We start from the raw sequence: 21,557 nt of genomic DNA on the forward strand, positions 1-21,557 counted from the left end.
TATCAAATGCACAACTGCAATTTACAAAAAAAACAATTTTGGGATGTGACCATTCCTTGATGTCGTAATGTTAATTCTGTGGGCTCAGGGCTTGTTTTGTGTATGGGATAGATAGAGCGAGAGCGAGAGCGAGTTTGGTTAATTGCAGGGCATAGACTTAGCGTCCAAGCTTTGGGACACAAAGAAAATGAGGTCTCACAGAGACACTCAAAGAAAACTGCAGTGAGATCAGCAGAAACAATAGGTTACAATTATCAGTGAGCTGCCATGCAGGAGAAGGGACAAAGGATGGTCTCCAGTGGAAGAGATGGATCCCATGAAAATTTAAAGACACCAGAAGTTTTTCTCTGGTGTAGACAAAAGGAGAAATCATCAGAATGAGCCCGACTATATCGCCAGCTTGATAATTCTACAAAAAAAAAGGGAAGGGCCCACTGGCAGGATTCTGTGCTTGTAATCCATGAAGCAACATAAGTAATGGAGAGACCAGTGGAATGAGAGGGAATGAAACAGGAGAAAGGAAGAGAGCAGTTGTAGTGTGACCACAATTCATAGAGTCATAGAGCTATACAGCATGGAAACAGACCCTTTGTTCCAACTTTTCTATGCCGACCAGATATTCCAACCCAATCTAGTCCCACCTGCCAGCACCCAGCCCATATTCCTCCAAACCCTTCCTATTCATATACCCATCCAAATGCCTTTTAAAATGTTGCAATTGTACTCGCCGAGACCACTTCCTCTGGCAGCTCATTCCATACAGCCTCTGCATGAAAAGGTTGTCCCCGAGGTCTCTTTTATCTTTCCCCTCTCACCCTAAGCCTATGCCCTCTAGTCCTGGACTCCCCAGTCTGGGGAAAAGACTTTGCCTATTTATCATATTCATGCTCATGATTTTATAGACCTTTAAGATCATCCCTCAGCCTCTGATGGTCCAGGGAAAACAACCCTAGCATATTCAACCATTCCTTGTAGCTCAAATCCTCCAACCCTGGCAACATCCTTGAAAATCTTTTCTGAAACCTTTCATGTTGTTTCACAACATCCTTCCGATAGCAAGGAGACCAGAATTGCATGCAATACTCCACTGTCCTAGCCAATGTCCTGTACAGCCACAACATGACCTCCCAACTCCTGTATTCAATACTCTGACCAATAAAGGAAAGCATACCAAATGCCCTCTTCACTATCCTATCTACCTGTGACTCCACTTTCAAGGAGCTATGAACCTGCACCCCAAGGTCTCTTTGTTTAGCAACATGTTCGAGGACCTTACCATTAAGTGTATAAGTCCTGCTAAGATTTGCTTTCCCAAAATGCAGCACCTCACATTTATCTAAGTTAAACTCCATCTATCACTCCTTAGCCCATTTGCCCATCTGATCAACATCCTGTTGTAATCTGAAATAACCTTCTTCACTGTCCACGACACCTCCAATTTTGGTGTCATCTGCAAACTTACTAACTATACCTCTTATGCTCGCATCCAAATCATTTATATAAAATGACAAAAAGTAGAGGACCCAGCACTGATCCTTGTGGCACTCCGCTGGTCACAGGCCTCCAGTCTGAAAAACAATCCTCCACCACCACATTCTGTCTTCTACATTTGAGCTAGTTCTGAAACCAAATAGCTCGCTCTCCCTGTATTCCATGAGATCTAACTTTGCTAACTATGAAAAACATTGTTGAACGCCTTATTGAAGTCTATATAGATCATGTCTACCACTCTGCTCTCTTCAATCCTCTGTTATTTGTTCAAAAAACTCATTCAAGTTTGAGAGACATGATTTCCCATGCAGAAAGCCACGTTGACCATGCCTAATCAGTCCTTGCCTTTCCAAATACATGTACATCCTGTCCCTCAGGATTCCCTCCAACAACATGCCCAACATCAATGTCAGGCTCACCAGTCTATTGTTCCCTGGCTTGCCCTTACCACCTGCCTTAACTAGTGGTATGAGGGGAAGATTGAACACCAAGAGATTCCAAAAAGGAGTCCAAGGCTCAGTCAGTGGTCTGGCTATGTTCTGAGAAACAAAATTGCGACTTCACATGAAAGCAAGCAATTGATTATCAGTATTTTTTCTCATTTGTTTCTCAAAACCAGGTTAATTTCTTCGTAATGGTAAGATTTTATTTCAGATAATAAAACTTAGCATCACATTTATACTTCAATTAAGAAAAATAAATTTATACATCACAAAGATGGTAGGACAAGGGGCGTGTTGCAGTATGGGAAGGCTAATGGAAACCAATGCATCTCTTGAAGGCCTAGAACTCAAGGAGTTTCCGATCGGAGTCATTGAGTTGGAGACAAAGCAACCAACGCTGTGATACATCAGGGAGAGAAAATGTTTTTGGAACACTGACTCAGAAGGCAATCACACTCTTTAGGATAGGATTGTTTGGAGCAGTCAGTGGTCAGGCACAAGATGGTATCTGTGAGAATGAATCAAGTAAGGCTGGGCATAAAATATGCTGGCAGCACAGAATGCAGATTTTCTTCCTCTTATGAATAGCTCATTGGGATTTTCTTTGTGCGCTTGTGAGGAAAGATGGAGTATCAATTTAGGGAGGTGGTGATAATGTTAGAACTCTAATAGTCTAAAGACAAGCCTAATATTTTGGGTCATAGGTTTGAAACCTAACAAATCAGCTGGTGCAACGTAAATTCAATTGAGGCTGGAAGTTATTCTCATTACGAAACTTTTGTTGATTTTCATAAAGTCCTTTTGGGAAGGAAATCTCCTATCCCTCATGAGACTCCAGACCTAGAACTATGGGTTGAATCTTAAATCAAGGGCAGTTCAGGGCAGGCAGCAAATACTATCCTGACAAGAACCATTTACAGCCATTAAAGAAATACAATAATAAAAATCTCATTGAAAAGACTGCATCTCCACAAAGCACTATCAGCCAAAATGACATGTTCCAGTGGGAGTTGTTTGTTGACTCAGGCATCAGCTGCTGATCCAGAGAGATCTTTGGAAGTGGTGGATGTGCAAATCACAAAACTGGGCAAAATGACCGAAACTAACTAAGGGTTACATAGACTTGGCACATGAAAGCACGTAACTTAATTCTCTATTATAATTCTCACCTTTTTAGAAAGGCCAGCAGACTGAACCTGAACGACTGAGAATGTAGATACTTAAACCCTTGAATGATTGGCACACACACAATGATGGGAAATAATGGATTCTTAGACACCAGCAAGATTGAAACTGTATTATATTTAGTGTAAAGTTAACTCAGATGTGGTACATGAGGAGTTTTGATTGAGAAGGATTACTGTTTTCAATGGTCTGATTGGCCAGAAGATGTGAATTCAAGATAATTACATCTAAATCTAGAAGTGGGATTTTTTTAAACTGTGGATTATTATGATCTGAAATGCAAGACTCGAAAGTAACTTTCAAAATGTAAATGTTCATACATTCATGACTTCTGGGCATGGAATCAGGGCCAGCATGACTGCCTATCTTAATCATCCTTGAACATAGACTGTAACTTATAAAGGCACAAATCCAAATGACAGAGAGGAGGATGGGATGGTCAGGTCTTTCAGGGAAACAGCTCAGCACCACACTGATTGACCACCCATTCTGCGCTGACCGTTTGTGATTTGATTCATGTCCTTATGGTGACTCGCACCACAGATATGCTAAGGGCTATCTCCCTTCAACTCAAGCCAAGGTCAGGACCATAAGGTTAATCATGGGTAGTAATGAAGCAAGCAGCCTGATTAAGACACATTCAGATTGTTGGCCACGTTGCGGGGCACAGCAAATTGCTGGAATGTAATGAGCAAGGATGTAAGTTGCTTTTGCTGTCTTTAAAATCATCTGTATTGTTAAAGCTATGCCAGCATGATCCAGCTGAATCGTTCTCGGAACAGCATGCGACTTTGATTGCACACAAATTGGATATCCTGCTTTCCTTGTGTTTATGATCTGCTTCTGCTTGAGTTGCAAACGTGGTCTGAATTTGGCAAAGGATAGTCATAGGCATGAAGCTAAGACGCCAACAGAAGAATTGTGCAACTTTAATAATCAAAGCAAGTGCTTTGTTCTGCGTGGGGTGACTCACCCAGAAGGTCAAGTAATCAGAATGCTTAAAGTTGTTGTTGAATGGAATTACAAAGGCTGAAGTGGCGATGACAATCACAAAAATGGACAATGTAGCCAAAACTAATCAAGGGATACAGAGATCTTGATGCATAAAAACACATGACGTATATCCTGTCCAACACTGTTGTAATAGTAACCTTTCCAACAACATTCCAGAATTAATCTCTTTAAAAAATTTCAGTGCTTACTGAAATGCTTACTTACTACACATTGCTCTAACCCCACTGGCAACTTTGGATGATAATTATTGTGTCAAAACATAACCCTTTAATCCAGGTGAAGATTTGTACTTGATTCATGCCATTAAGTTACTATTGTATTTACAGGCCATCAGCCAGTCTGGCAGCTGGTTGTTAAACCAAGTGTAGGTCTTGCTTAATTAAATTAGAAACCTATTGGTTTTGAGAAAATTAGCTGCTGAATGTAGGCAGCTGTTAAATCAAGGTTGCCAGAAGGACATGTTTTATTGCTGAAATTTAATATTCAAAGACACATAACATCACAATAGCTTTGGCGTAGCACATGTGACATCGACATCATGTATAATAGGGTATTTTACCTGGGATCTGTGGTGGTGATGTTTAAGTGAACACCAAGCTTGTCTCATCAGGGAGAGATTTTGGGTATTGTCAACTCTAGGATTTAGCTCTGTAACCCTCTATTAGTTGGCCAATAGAAATGGGTAACAGAAAAAGCAGTAACTCGCCTGTGGTGGGAGACCATCGGATTAGAATTACCATCAGTCAGAAGGAAAATTCATGGAAAGGTATTTTGCGAAGGTCTAAGCATGTTTCCTGGGGGCCAACTGCCAGATTAGATCAGGCCTTTGACTTTCACTGTCCTCTCAAGGTAAGTCTTATTCTCTTATGACCTCTGAACTACTACTTCCTATCTTTACCTCTGCCAATGCTTCCTTCAATCAGCCCAGAGTTAAAATTGCAGTTTGGAACCAATGAACTCTGACCTGTGTATTTAAAAAGGGGAAGTCCTCTGGCTTCAGGTATTGCCTTTGGTGTGCACTCTGAAGGGAAGGTTAGAATTGAAGGAAATTGCATTTAGATAGGTCACTACTGGAAATGTTACCTGCTCAATTTTAACTGCTCATTCTCCTGGTTTCTGTGAATCAGGAAAATTATCTTCTAATTCTGGGAAGCAATAAGGGGATGGCAAAATGCATTTATCGAATCTACCTCACCTAATTCGTATAGAATTTCAGTGCGACGGTTTATTTGACAACATTGCAATGAACTTCCTTCAAACATTTTACTCTGTTAAATGTGCTACATAAATGCACATTGTTGTTGAGGTGCAAAGGAGATTTATTGGAATGTTAGCAAGGAAAACAGAGAGCCTTCATCAGTAACCATAAAATACTTTAGTAATTAGAGTAGCTAATTGATTTAATTATTGACAATTTAATTGTGCTTATTTATTAGCTCTTCACAACTTTTTATTTTTCACAGCTTGGTTGGTTCTTAATATGTATATGTAATATACATAAGTGTAAAGGGTCAACTTCAAATTTAAAAATAGACTGTATACATCATCGGTGATATGAGATTTCAGGACAAACTGTACTGAGACATGATTCTATATAAAACTCCATGCTAAGCGTTGTCTTATTTCAGGAGAAGACAATGTATAATAAAAAGGTCCTCATTGGTCTATGAAAACTCTGCTCTATTTTGAGGTGTCTACAATATTATTTTTGCATTTCCAAACCACTTAATTTCAATTATTGCATAAAAGCAAATTACTGCGGATGCTGGAATCTGAAACCAAAAGAGAAAATGCTGGAAAATCTCAGCAGGTCTGGCAGCATCTGTAAGGAGAGAAATTTTTTATTATTATTGCATTTTGTTTTCAATGAGCCACCAAAATACCAACTCCTTCAATTCTATTACCATTCCTCCCAAGAATTCTTGAAGAAATCCATCTAATTCTGTCACATTACGGATACTGAAGCAATTTTACTGTCAGGACCTTTTTCCATCACCATTCCTCATTTTTCACTAATAGGTCCAATTTATTATCAATTAGAAATTTTATACTGTTGCAATATTTGATATGGTGAAAAACTGACATATGATACATCTGTCTATGCTTTTTTGCCAGCTTTTTCTCAGTTTGCCTCAGTTACTAGCTCCAGTTTAAAAATGTCATTTAAGAAACTTGGCCACATAATTTAAACTGACATTTCAAAGAACTGCCAGGGGATACAGTTTGTTAGAAGTGTCGAGGTAATGTCACTGGATAGTAATCTAGACTCATCCTGTGGACTTCATCCCCACAATGTGGAAGCAGGCCATTTCGCCCATCGAGTCCCCACTGAACCTCCAAAGATCATCCCAGAACCCCATCCCCCCTTAACCTTTCCCTATAACCCTGCATTTCAACTAAGGTTAATATCCCACCTTGGTAGATGGTGAATTTTAAATTCAATAAAAACATTGGAATAAAAAAGTAGTTTAATGGTGACCATGAAACTGTTATCAGTCATGGTAAAAGCCCTTTTGCTTTTCTCATGTCTGTTAGGAAGGGAAATCTGCTTATTTTACCTGCTCTGACCTACATATGACTCCAGACCCAAAGCAATGTGATTGAAATGTAACTGCCCTCAGAGAAATGAGGGGTGAGCAACACATGCTGTTTTAGCTATTGACACTCATATCCTATGAAGGAATAAAGAAAAATTAAAACTACCATGGTTTGTTTAAATTTTGAAATGGATAAATTGATCATGATTGTCAAGGCATTGTCCTGAAGAATAAACCAGGGAATGGCTATCATCTGTATTGTTCAATTGCAACAGGCAATATATACATCCTCCTTTTGGAGGATAAACAGTCGGGTTATAATGGACTAAAATATGCAAGCGTGTGTCATATTGTAAGCCTATTGACTGACAATTCTAAGTTGGTTTTAACATATTTGTTTGCACACTCTGGTGTATTAAAGTAGTATTATCTTATTGTGGAATTACTGTGTTGCCAACTTGCACTCTCTTCTCCCACAGTAAGTGTCATTTTATCTTTATTTTGGTATTTCAAATTGCCCTGATGAGGACAAGATAAAACCTTTTGACAAAATGTTTCTTTTTTTTCCCAGCAATTCTCAAATCCTGGCAAACCGAACAACTCTTTCTTCAGTTCATTTGAATTTAACTTGAGGGTATCCACTTTGTTTGGACTAGTGAAATCAGTCACTATTTACCTTATGATAACCCTTTTAATGTTGAAGGCCTCTTTCAGATTGATTCTACTTTGTTCGGTTGTAGCGGATTCTCAACTTCCTCTTGAGGACCATAATTCCTCATTCCAACATGATTAAATTTAGGCTACTGATTTCCCATTGCTTTTCTAGAATCAGGGAATCACAGAATGATAAAGCAAAACAAGAGACATTCAACCCCTCATGGCTGTGCCAACTATGTGATAATGCTATCCAATTAATCCCATCCCCCTACTTTTCATCCACAGTCTGTACTTTCTTTTCCTTCAGGTACTTATTCAGTTATTCTTTAGTGGTTGTTATTGAATCTGCTTCCACCAGCTTTTCAAACAGTATCCCAGGTCACAGCAGTGCACTAGAAACAGTGCCCTCATGTCATCTCTGGTTCTTCTTAAAACCTTTGATCACCTACTCTTCCACCTCTCAACCTAGTTTCTTCTTAAATAAACTAATTATTTTGAGTGCTCGTAAAAGCCCTGTCAGCCTTCCTCATCTCTCAAAACTGTAATCCTTCAGCATTCTTATAACTCTTGTGTACATTTTGAGACATCCTTCCTGAATCATGAAAAGTGGCCAGGATTGAGACTATTATTGTAGCTGAGGTCAACTCTCCCTCTCTCGCTGTCACCCTTCAGGGAGCGGCTTCAGCTGTCCAACACTTATTGTACCTCTCCACATATCTCGATGGCTCACAGACTTTCCATGATACAATGCTATCATAATAGGGAAGGAAGAAGAGACAGTCTCCACAAATCATCTACCAGAACAACATTGTACCATCACCATTTCTATCCATTACGGTTAGCTGGTGCGATCATTATCATTTCATAAAGGTGCGGCATACGTTCCTTGCTTTCACACTTTAAGCTTCTATTAATATAACCATGGATCCAAGATACATTTTAACAAGCCTCTGAACTCATTAACACAATCAAACACTAAGTCTTTGTTCCTGTATGAACTTTAATGTTCTTTAATTTAAAATTTGGTATGTCTTTTGAAAATAAGTGGACAATAATCTCTTGATACAAGTTAACATTTTTTACATGTTCATCATTCCCTCCTCGCTGTTGTAGTCTGTGTTTCTAGATATAACTAGCCTCTTTGTACATTAATGATTATCATGTATGACCTGTGATACATAGCTTCACAACTTCATTTAAAGTCTGATAATTTATGCTTGACCATAGAGAAGTGATTACTGGGCCTCTTGCTGAGATATTTGTATCATTGATAGTCGCAGGTGAGGTGCCGGAAGACTGGAGGTTGGCAAACGTGGTGCCACTGTTTAAGAAGGGCAGTAAAGACAAGCCAGGGAACTATAGACCGGTGAGCCTGATTTCAGTGGTGGGCAAGTTTTGGAGGGAATCCTGAGGGACAGGATGTACATGTATTTGGAAAGGCAAGGACTGATTAGGGATAGTCAACATGGCTTTGTGTGTGGGAAATCATGTCTCACAAACTTGATTGAGTTTTTTGAGGAAGTAACAAAGAGGATTGATGAGGGCAGAGCAGTAGATGTGATCTATATGGACTTCAGTAAGGCATTCGACAAGGTTCCCCATGGGAGACTGATTAGCAGGGTTAGATCTCATGGAATACAGGGAGAACTAGCCATTTGGACACAGAACTGGCTCAAAGGTAGAAGACAGAATGTGGTGGTGGAGGGCTGTTTTTCAGACTGGAGGCCTGTGACCAGTGGAGTGCCACAAGGATCAGTGCTGGGCCCACTACTTTTTGTCATTTACATAAATGATTTGGATGCGACCATAAAAGGTACAGTTAGTAAGTTTGCAGATGACACCAAAATTGGAGGTGTCGTGGACAGCGAAAAGGGTTATCTCAGATTATAACAGGATCTGGACCAGATGGGCCAATGGGTGAAGAAGTGGCAGATGGAGTTTAATTAAGATAAATGAGAGGTGCTGCATTTTGGGAAAGCAGATCTTAGCAGGATTTATACATATTAATGGTAAGGTCCTAGGGAGTGTTGCTGAACAAAGTGACCTTGGAGTGCAGGTTCATAGCTCCTTGAAAGTGAAGTCACAGGTAGATAGGATAGTGAAGGCAGTATTTGGTATGTTTTCTTTTATTGGTCAGAGTATTGAGTACAGGAGATGGGAGGTCATGTTGCGGCTGTACAGGACATTGGTTAGGCCACTGTTGGAATATTATGTGCAGTTCTGGTCTCCTTCCTATCGGAAAGATGTTGTGAAACTTGAAAGGTTTTGGAAAAGATTTACAAGAATGCTGCCATGGTTAGAGGATTTGAGCTACAGAGAGAGGCTGAACAGGCTGGGGCTGTTTTCCCTGGAGCGTCGGAAGCTGAGGGGTGACCTTATAGAGGTTTACAAAATTATGAGGGGCATGGATAGGATAAATTGACAAAGTCTTTTCCCTGGGGTCGTGGAGTCCCAAATTAGAGGGCATAAATTTTGGGTGAGAGGAAAGATATAAAAGAGACCTAAGGGGCAACTTTTTCAGGCAGAGGGTGGTAAGTGTATGGAATGAGCTGTCAGAGGAAGTGGTGGAGGCTGGTACAATTGCAACATTTAAGGGGCATTTGGTTGGGTATATGAATAAGAAGGGTTTGGAGGGGTATGGGCCGGGTGCTGGCAGATGGGACTAGATTGGGTTTGGATATCTGGTCAGCATGGACGGGTTGGACCGAAGGGTCTGTTTCCATCTCTGTGACTCTAGTCCAAAACATAATTACATTTATTTTGATATTGGACTGCATCTTTCAGCTTGCATCCATTATGCTGATGCACCCATGCTCTAAAGATGTCTATTACGTTCACCAAGAAACTACCTGAATGGGACAGTGCTGCTGTTGAATGAGTACATACTGCATCTGGCTATAGTCAATGATGGAAAAGATTCAATGACCAGAAATTATTTGTTCACTGGACCTACTCAGGATTGGGTGATTTCATCATTTAGGAAGTGAGTACTACTCAACAATTTAACAGTAACACATACCTGATGCTTCATACAATGAGGAATTACCTTTGAATGTTAGGTTTACAAAGGTAAAACCCATCTGGATTAAAATCGCAATTTATAATGATTTATACACCTGGAGAGGATAAAAATGTTTTGAATTCAAGGTTGACTTCAAATGGATATATTAAAGTACGGGCAGAGAAGTGACAGATGGGGTTTAATCCAGGTGAGTGTGAGAGATCAAATTGGTTAAGTTGGGGGATCAAATGTTAAGGAAATGTTAAGTATACAGTTAATGGTAGGACCCTGAACAGCATTGATGGGGGATCTTGGGGTTCAAGTCAATAGCTCCCTGAAAGTGGCCACTTGAGTAGATAGGATAGTAAAGGAGGCATGTGGCATGCTTGCCTTTATTGATTGGGGAATTCAGTATAACAGTCAGGTTGTCATGTTGAAGCTTTATAAGACTTTGATTTGGCCACACAAAGTATTGTATTCAGTTTTGGTTTCCACATCACAGGAAGGATTTGGAGACTTTGGACAAGGATGCTGCCTGGATTAGAGGGCATGAGCCAAAGGGACAAGCAAGAAAAATGAGTTTTTTTTTCCTCTGGAGTGTCAGAGGTTGTGGGGAGACTTGATACAAATCTATAAAATTGTGAGATGGACGGATGGGGTTGACAGTCAGAATCTTTTGCCTCAAGTTGAAATGTCAAACCACAGGGTATGCATTTAAAGTGAGAGGGGGCAAGTTCAAAGGAGATGTGAGGGGCAAGTTTTTTTTAAACCACAGATAATGGTCAGAGTTGGAATGCACTGCTGGGGTGATGGTGGAAGCAGACATGATAGGGACATTTCAACAGACTTTTAGATAAGCGCAATATATAAAGGAATGGAGGGATATGGACCAAGGAACATGCAGAAGGGATCAGTTAAAGTTGGAGTCATGTTTGACATAACATTGTGGGCCGAAGGGCCCATTCCTGTGCTGCATTGGTCTATGTTCAATGAACTGAGCATTGTTGTGTTTTTTGCTAATGGTCTTAAATAAAGAGCATTCAATAAAGAAATCTGGAAATTCAGCAGCTTTTAAAACCCTTGGCCAATCATTACAACTATTTCATTTGTGGCATGTGTTGAAATGTTGACTTTTATGTGAGAAATAGGAGGGAAATATATTATGCAGTTTCCATTTCAACAGCTATTAAATACAACAATCTGCAAGTTCTTTGAAACATTACCATACTTGATTTTCAGTCAGATTAAGGCACAGTACTAAAATAAATCCAATCAATCAATCATGTACTTAGGCTTTATTTTCATACTTTAAAAAACATGTTTTCAAGTATTAAAACTTGAATATGGTCAGTGATCCACTGGACCTTGACAAAAATCCAGAAAGAAATGAAGTCTTTGTAGACCATCCTAAGTATGATACCTTTTTATTCACACAACCAAAAACCGTCAAAGGTCACTGTGCAGGGTGGTTATGTTTTCAGTCTATTTGGTATCAGCTCGAACAATATTTGCCATGAGTTGGACTTATTTTCACATGATGAGTTTCAAAAAAAAAAATTCAGTCATTAGGAAAATGTCAGAATATATTATTAATGAAGCCTTAATAATGCACTTAGAAAAGCACAGCACAATTGGAACAAGTCATCATGCTTCCAGTTTTTCCAATGTTTCTCCAACATAACTGGAAGTTACGCAAGGAGCCCTTGGAGTTTCTATCATTATCCTGCTGCCAGATACAATTGCCCTTCTCCTGCCACTGTGCCCAATCCCTCAAAATCCAGATTTGACAGCCCTACCCTTGCCCTAAACAAATCTGCCATTCCAAGATCTATAAACCCCATCCTGGCACCTACTCCCTCTTTTGCCAAATTGAAGCTGATGTCCTATTCTCATGTTCTGGATGTGACACCTACCTTACCCTGTTCCAGACCTAAGCAGCCAATCCCCAGTCCAGACCCAAACACCCCACCAGCTTCTGCTGGGTTGATAAAGCATGGCGCTGGAAAAAGCACAGCAGGTCAGGCAATATCTGAGAAAGAAGAGAGTTAGCGTTTCAGGCATAACCCAAAAACATTGACTCTCTTGCTCCTCACCTGCTGTGAGCCTGACCTGACCTGCTGTGTTTGTTTCCAGCGTCACTGTTTATCAAAAGAAAAGTCCTGCCAGATAAAATTGTGCTTTGAGGATACAAGCAATAGGTTTGTCAAGTAAAAGCCATCAATGTAATGTACCTCAATTTGTAAAAGGCACCATACAAATGTTAAAGGACAAGGGTTCATTGAATTAGGGCCAATCGAGTTTGGTTCATAGATAGGAGGCAATGAACCATAAAATCATACAAATGTTGAAAAAGCCCTTCGACCAAATCAGTCCATTCTGATAGAAGTAACTACATTCACACTAATCCCACTTTCCTGCACTTGGCTCATAGCTTTGAATGATGTGACAGTTCAAGTGCTCATCCAAGTTTAAAGGAACAAAAAACTGAAAGAACTGCAGATGCTGAAAATCAGAATCTCCTCTAAACCTTTCACTTTAGTGGTGTGCCCTTGTTATTGACCAGTTAAGGGGAATAGTTGCATTCCATCCACCCTGTCAATGCCCCTCAATTTCCATCAGGTCCAATTCCTCAACCTTGTCTGCTCCAAAGAAAGCAACAAGCTTATCCAGCTTCTCTTTGTAACTAAATGCTCCATTCTAGGCAATATCCTGGTGAATCTCCTCAGCAGCCCCTCCAGTGTCATCACATCCTTCCTGTTGTGTAAGGACCAGGACTACACACAATACTCTAGCTGTAGACAAACTAAAGTCCTGTACAGTTCTAAGATAGCCTCCCTGCCCTTATAATCTAGGCCTTCACTGAAAAAGCAACTTTATATGCCTTTGTAATTATCCTATTAACCTGGCCTGCTGCCTTCATGGTTCTCTGGACAAGTACCTCCAAGCCCCTCAGCTCCTTTGAGCTTCCTATTGCCCTTCCATTCACTACATGTGTACAAGTGGGTTTTTTAATTGGTTGTTAGTGATTGGCACAAGGATCAATATTGGGCCTCAATTATTTATAATCCATATAAAAAAACTTAGATGAAGAAACAGTAATTTATCTAGCTTGCTGATGATACATAACTGGCTGAAAGCTAAATGACAGGAAGGACAGATTGGCTACAAAGAGATATGAACAATTAAGTGAATGGGTAACAAGATGATCAATAAATTACCACAGGGAAGTGTGTAGAAAAATTTTAAAACCTTGTGAAACAATAAGTTTTACTCATACAAATTACACAAATTTGGAACGAAGGTACAGCCAACAGTTAGAAACACAAATGACATGTTGGCCTTTTTTGTACGGGAATTGGAGAACAAAAATAAATAAGACTTGTACATAGGTCTTTGTCAAGTAGTTAAGAGTGTATATAATATCTAATATATATATATATATAATAAATAAATAAATAGAAATAAAATATATAGAATCCTTCCAAATGCTGAAAGAGACCATTTGGCCTATTGAGTCAGCACTGATCCTCAAGACTATCCCAAACAGCCCCAGCCCCCCCAGCTTATTCACATAGCCCTGCAATAACTATGGCTAATCGTCACAGCCTGCACATCCATATATATTGTGGGGCAATTTAGCATGGCCAATCTATCTAACCTGCACATCTTTGGACAACAGAGGATTGTGCATTTTTGATTTTTAATGATGTTTAAGGCAGGAATCACAGATTTTCTTTAATCACTCAGAATCATGAGCTTGAGGAGAGAACAGCATTGGAGAATTAAAGCCCAGTATTAGCCATGACCCTATTGAATGTTGGACAATATTCTCTACTCCTGCCCCTATTTCCTGTGTTAACATATTCATGCAAGACCAAATCTCCATGAAGCTTACAACCTCCTTACCCAACAAGTTTCTTATACCTACAGTAAGATTGATTACACTAACCTCCCTTCAAATTCTCGTGTGATCTCTGGGAACTGCCTCCTTAAGCTGCTGCATCTCATTGTTCTGACATCCAAGTGCCCAGTACTCTATCAAACAACCCACTCCTACATCCCGACACTGTCAGATACATATACCAACAACCCCCACCACTCATTCCTTTTGCTCCAGGTGGGTCAAGAAAATCACACAGTACAGTCCCTTAAGTCTGTTTCCTCACAAACACTGTCAGACATGCCAACTGTTACTGGCAACTTTTAGGCTTAGTCCCATGGTTACTGAAACAAGCACAATATGAGACAAGCAGATGGACAATTCCTCATTGAGTGAGCAACACCTCATCTCATTATTCTCAACAGCAAATGGGTTGAATTGTCTGAACTAATATCAAACCCCTGCAAAAGGAGCCTCACTCTCCTCTAACTGATCTGATCTTGGTATTCCTTCTAGAGAAAGCTTGTACATCACTGTGACCTAAATTCAAGTAACATTTGATTACGCTCACACTGAATTGAAAAGCTGCATTTTCCTTTGATCCAACAATTGCTGGAAAGCAGCTGAATGCTGTGTTGGTGACTGTTCTCCAGCATTAACACATCTCATCAGTAACCAAGCATGACACTTGATCATACCATTTATTTAACTGGTTGTTCAAAAAGACAAGGTACAACTAAACTGACTAACGGACATATAAATGATTTGTATGAGAAAACATAAAATCTGGGCACCCAGCCACAAATTTCAAACTTCCTAACACTAAATGCAGTGCGACAAAGATTTGCAGAAGAAGCAATTAAGGTACTTAATCATAAAGCGGATTGGAATGTCATTTGTCCCTGAGTGACACTGTAAATATAATTTGAGTATTGACTGTATTCACTCAAGAGAATTGCAGCATATAAAGATACTAAATTGCAGATGCCTTAAAATTATTCTGGATTCTTGATGAGTATTAACATCTTGCAAGACCAAGAACTGATGGGAATACACTTACAAGGCCATGTGGATGTGAGCAGTCCAATTTTTCATTCCAATCCACTTTGTAAATGACAATGTGGCTTCATCAGAGTGTCTGAACCATTTTATTTTTCTACAGCCATTCCTAGTGTTCTGCCCTATGGAAACGAAACATCTCATTGCAATTGTGTTCAGAAACTGCTTGCCTGCTCGGCCAATGCCCACTGCTGATTCATAAGGTGAAAGGCCCTCTCCAGCTGACAAATACATTTTGACTAAAAGTCATCGAGTAATTGAATGATTATGGGCAAGTGTAGTTCCAAGGTGAATCAGCTATTACTGAGCCTGAACACACTTAGTGTATCAGTTTAATAAATTTTTCATCCTTTAACATCACAGATGGTAGACAAAGTAACAAGAAGTACATTTCAAGATATCAAACTAAAACAAAAGGACATCCAGGATTCAATGGTGTTAGTGTATTCAGAAAGCAAACACCTTGATTGAAGTTTCATTGTCCGTATTTTGCTATTACCCCAGATATTTTCTGCTCTCTTATAGTCAGAGTCATACAGCATGGAAACAGAAGCTTGGTCCAACCAGGCTACACTGACATATTACTAAACTAAACCAGTCCCGGCTCCCTGCACTTGGCCTATATCCAAATGTTTTTTAAACAATATAACTGTACCTGCATCCATTATGTTTTACAGCAGTTCATTCCACACATGAGCCACTAAAAAAATTCCCCTTGTGTCCTTTTTAAATCTTTCTCCTATCACCTTAAAAGTATTCCCTATACTTTTGAACTCCTTCACCTGAGGAAATGACATTTTAATTCACCTTACCTATGCCCCTCATAATTTTATAAGCCCCAGTAAAGTCATTCCTCAACCTCCTCCACTCCAGTGAAAAAAGTCCCAGTCGTTCCAGTCTATTTTTATATCTCAAGCCCTCTCCATTCCTGACAACATCCTGGTATATCTTTTCTGAATCCTCTCCAGATTAATGATATCCTTCCAATAACAAGGTGGCCAGAACTGGCTACAGTATTCCAGAAGAGGCCTCACTTGTTCCCAAACTAAACTTGTCCCACTTACTGGTGTTTCACCCGTATCCCTCCAACCCTTTCCTATCCACATACTTATCCAAATGTCTTTTAAATGTTGTAACTGTACCTGAATCCACCACTTCCTCTCTTCATTCATTCCAGACACAAATCACCCTCTATTTAAATAAAGTTGCCGCTCATGTCCTTTTTAAATCTTTTTTCTCTCACCTTAAAAATACACCTCCTAGTTTTGATCTGCCCCTCATTATTTTACAAATCTCCACAATGTCACCCCTCAACTCCCCACACTCCAACGAACCAAGTCTCAGTCTATCCAACCTAATTTTATTATTCAAACCCTCTTTTCCCAGCAACATTCTGTTAAATCTTTTCTGAACCCTCTCCAATTTAATAACATCCTTCCTGTGACTTCCTTACCGATAAAGGAAAGCATACCAAACACCTTCTTCACTATTCTATCTACCCGTGACTCCACTTTCAAGTTTGATAATCCTCTTAGAAACAGTCGGCATTTTTTTCAAAAACAGTCATCCTCCTAACATGGAACTTCAAAAGCCTTACTGGAGGGGAATTCCAAATGTAACCTGTGGGCCAGATGACCTACTCTTGCTCCTATTTCTTATGTTCTTACATAAAGCAGAACACAGGTCAAAATGGAGCAATCTCAAACTGTTTTACAAAATCCAATGTGACCAAATCCAAAAAAGATTTTACATTGCAATGTTTCAGGATTTTCAGTGGCTTGCGAGAAATTATAAATGCTGGAATAGAGAGATCTCAAATCATATTTGAGATTCCAATAGATCACAGTCCTCTGTGAGTAATTACATTATCTGAAAAATACCGATTTGAAATATTTAAACATTTAATTGGATGGTGTACTTTACATGTGATTCACATTCAATTATAAGCCAAAGTGTATTGTAGCCCTTTCCTATTCTCGAAATTCATCTTATTTTGCCACTACAAATGCAGGCTATAAAGCAGATATCTCTTTTGCCACTGTGCCTTTGATAGGGTTACAGCAATGTTAAGCTCTAAGGAATCCCTCAGCCATGGATTCATACTGATGATTAACTGATAAAGGGAAAACAACAACTTTCTACAATCCAGTGTGAAGCTTAAACTATTTGCCAACACACAATCTATCCAAAGATGCCAACTTGGAAATTTCTTGAAGTCGGCTGTAAGATGATCAGGGCTCAGTGTACAGAAGTCCAGATCAGGTCAGTCCAATGTTCAAGTGAATGATGCAACAATGTTTAAAGACAATGTTCAAGCCACGGACAGAGACGTCTCATGGTGTAGTAAATAGCATGCTTACCTTTGAGTCGTTTGAAGAATTGATGGCCAGTGATAGTACACTCAATGTAACTAAACATCTGAAGAAAAAAGAATCTGTGTATGTTTCCCACAGACACCGAAGGCAGACAGTAAGAGTGGGAGAGATCCCTGGTGAACCATGAAATGGAAAGAAAATTCCAGGTGATGATATTTCTGTCAAAACAGCATGAACCCACACAAAGTAGATTTTGTTTTGGTGGGGTAGCAGAAGGATCAGATCGGTGCCAAGAGTGTAGGGTTTGATCCACAATTTTTCTGCATTGGACTTGGGTCAAGAAAAGAATCTGATCCCATTAACTGAGGATTGGATACGCCATCAGGCAAAAACCTGAAGAGGAAGCATATGTAAATACACTGCTTGGAAAATGAAACATTTTATGTATATATGGTATGTATGAATATACATGTATTTATGTACATTTATAGACATTGTTTATATAATGCAATGTTTACATAAGGCAGAAGCCAATAAATAACAAAAAATACACATTTAAGCACTGACATGTGTTGCACTAGCAAATTTCAGATAAAATAACATTTGGTCTCTTGCATTGCTCAGCTCATTGTCAAATTGCACCAGAGCTCCTGCTCACAATTTGCAAAGCATACTTGATGTTTGCATATGAGAGTGTTCAGTAAAGTCAGGATTATGTTTCATGGTAATATGTAGAAACCTTGACAAAATTTGCTTTTAAAGCTTCCTGAAAAGGAGAATGGTTATGAAAGAGGACTGCTATTGTTTGTGGATCTATAATTCAACATGAGCCGCTGACTTTAACAGAAAGCCATAAGAGTAGAAAATGATGATTAATTAGATTAAAGTTAAGTTGAAGTAGATCGATAGCAAATGAATGATATTTACATTGTGCTTGGGAAATCATGTCTCAAACTTAATTCAGTTTTTTTTGAAAATGTAACGAAGAGGATTGATGAGGGCAGAGTGGTGGATGTGATCTATATGGACTTCAGTAAGGCGTTCAACAAGATTCCACATGGGGGACTGGTCAGCGAAGTTAGATCTCATGGAATACAGGGAGAACTAGCCATTTGGATATAGAACCGGCTCAAAGGTAGAAGACAGAGGGTGGTGGTGGAGGGTTGTTTTTCAGACTGGAGGCTGGTGACCAGTGGAGTGCCACAAGGATCAGTGCTGGGTCCGCGACTTTTCATCATTTATATAAATGATTTGGATGTATTGTGTTAGGGGACTCTCTAGTCCGGAGGCACATATAGACGTTTCTGTGGCCAGCAGTGAAAAATCAGAATGGCATTGCCTCCCTGGTGCCAGGATCAAGGATGTCTCAGAGAGGGTGCAGAATGCTCTCAAGGGGAAAGAGAGAACAGCAGGAGATCATTGTATGCATTGGTACCAACGGCATAGGAAGGGAAAAGGATGAGATTCTGAAGGGAGAATATAGACAGTTAGGCAGAAATTTATAAAGGAGATCCTCGAGAGTAGTAACATCTAATTTACTCATGGTGCTGTGAGCTAGTGAGGGTAGGAATAGGAAGATAGAGCAGATGAATGCATGGCTGAGGATCGGCTGTATGGGAGAAGGATTCACATTTTTGGATCATTGGAATCTCTTCTGGGGTATGAGTGACGCGTACAAGAAGGACTGATTGCACCTAAATTGGAAAGGACTAATATACTGGCAGGCAGATTTGCTGGAGCTGCTCAGAAGGATTTAAACTATTAGGGTGAGTGTGAGAGACCCAGGGAGATAGTGAGGAAAGAGATCAGTCGGAGACTGGTACAGTTGAGAAAAGAAGCAAGTCAAACTTTCAGGGCAGGCAGGGACAAAGCACAGAACAGGGTAGGATTGATAAATGGAACTTCATTTATTTCCAAGGCAAGAGGCCTAACAGGGAAGGCAGATAAACACAGGGTATGGTTAGGAACATGGGACTGGGATATCATAGCAATTACAAAAACATGGCTCAGGGATGGACAGGGTTGGCAGCTTAATATTCCAGAATACAAATGCTACAGGAAGGACAGAAAGGGAGGCAAGAGAGGAGGGAGTGGCGTTTTGAGAACGGATAGCGTTACAGCTATACGGAGGGAGGATAGTCCTGGAAGTACATCCAGGAAAGATATTTGGGTTGAACTGAGAAATAAGAAAGGGATGATTAAATTATTGGGATTGTATTATAGACACCCTAATAGTCAGAAGGAAATTGAGAAACAGATTTATTAGGAGATCTTGCTTATCTGTAAGAATAATAGGGTAGCTCTGGTAGGGGATTTTTACTTTCCAAACAGACTGGGACTGCCATAGTGTTAAGGGTTTAGATGGAGAGGAATTTGTGAAGTGTGTACAAGACAATTTTCTGATTCTATGTGGATGGACCAACTAGAAAAGGTGCAAAATGTGACTTACTCTTGGGAAATAAGGCAGGGCAGGGCAGGTGACTGAGGTTCAGTGGGAGAGCACTTTGGGGCTAGTAACCAGAATTCTATTTGTTTTAAAATAGTGATGGAAAATGATAGATCAGAACTAAAAGTTGAAGTTCTAAATTGCAGGAAGGCCAATTTTGACGGTATTAGGCGAGAACTTTCAAAAGCTGATTGGGGGCAGTTGTTCGCAGGTAAAGGGAAAGCTGGAAAATGGGAAGCCTTCAGAAATGAAATAACGAGAGTCCAGAGACAGTTCCTGTTCGGGTGAAAGGAAAGGCTGGTTGTTGTAAGGAATGCTGGATGACAAAAGAAATTGAGAGTTTGCTTTAGAAAAAGAAGGATGCATATGTCAGATATAGACAAGATAGATCAAATGAATCCTTAGAAGAGTATAAAGGCAGTAGGAGTATACTTAAAAAGGAAAATCAAGAGGGTAAAAAGGAAACAGGAGATAGCTTTGGCAAATAGAGTTAAAGAGAATCCAAAGGGTTTTACAAATGCATTAAGGACAGAGGGTAACTAGGGAGAGAATTTACCCCTCAAAGATCAGCAAGGCAGCCTTTGTGTGGAACTGCAAGAGATGGGGGAGACACTAAACAAGTATTTGACATCAGTGTTTACTGTAGACAAAGACACAGAATGTACAGAATGTAGGGAAATAGATGGAAATATCTTGAAAAATGTCCATATTACAGCGAAGTGATGGATGTCTTGAAACGCATAAAATTGGATAAACCCCCAGGATGTGATCAGGTGTACCCTTGACCTATGTGGGAAGCTAGAGAAGTGATTGCTGGGCTCCTTGCTGAGATATTTGTATCATCGATAGTCAGGTCAGGTGCCAGAAGACAGGAGGTTGGCTAACATGGGTGCCACTGTTTAAGAAGGGTGGTAAGGACAAGTCAGGGAACTATAGACCAGTGAGCCCGACGTCGGTGGTGTGCAAGTTGTTAGAGGCAATCCAGAGGGACAGGATGTACATGTATTTGGAAAGGCAAAGACAGATTAGGGATAGTGAAATGCTTTGTGTGAGGGAAATCATGTCTCACAAACTTGATGGAGTTTTTTGAGGAAGTAACAAAGAATTGATGAGGGCAAAATGGTGGACATGATCTATCTGGATTTCAGTAAGGCGCTCGACAAAGTTTCCCCATGGGAGACTGGTTAGCAAGGTTAGATCTCATGGAATACAGGGAGAACTAGCCATTTGGATATAGAACTGGCTTAAAAGGTAGAAAACAGAGGGTGGTGGTGGAGGGTTGTTTCAGGCTGGAGCCGTGACCAGTGGAGTGCCACAAGGATCGATACTGGGTCCACTATTTTTCGTCATTTATATAAATGACTTGGCTGTGAGCATAAGATGTGCAGTTAGTAAGTTAGCAGATGACACTAAAATTGGAGGTGCAGTGGACAGCAAGAAAGTTACCTCAGATTACAAAAGGATCTTGACCTGATGGGCCAATCAGCTGAGAAGTGGCAGATGGAGTTTGATTCAGATAAATGAGAGTG

Source organism: Chiloscyllium plagiosum, unplaced genomic scaffold (genome assembly GCF_037043375.1).
Source record: "Chiloscyllium plagiosum isolate Xiang-an unplaced genomic scaffold, Cpla_swu_hap1 HiC_scaffold_2, whole genome shotgun sequence".
Lineage (NCBI taxonomy): Eukaryota > Metazoa > Chordata > Chondrichthyes > Orectolobiformes > Hemiscylliidae > Chiloscyllium > Chiloscyllium plagiosum.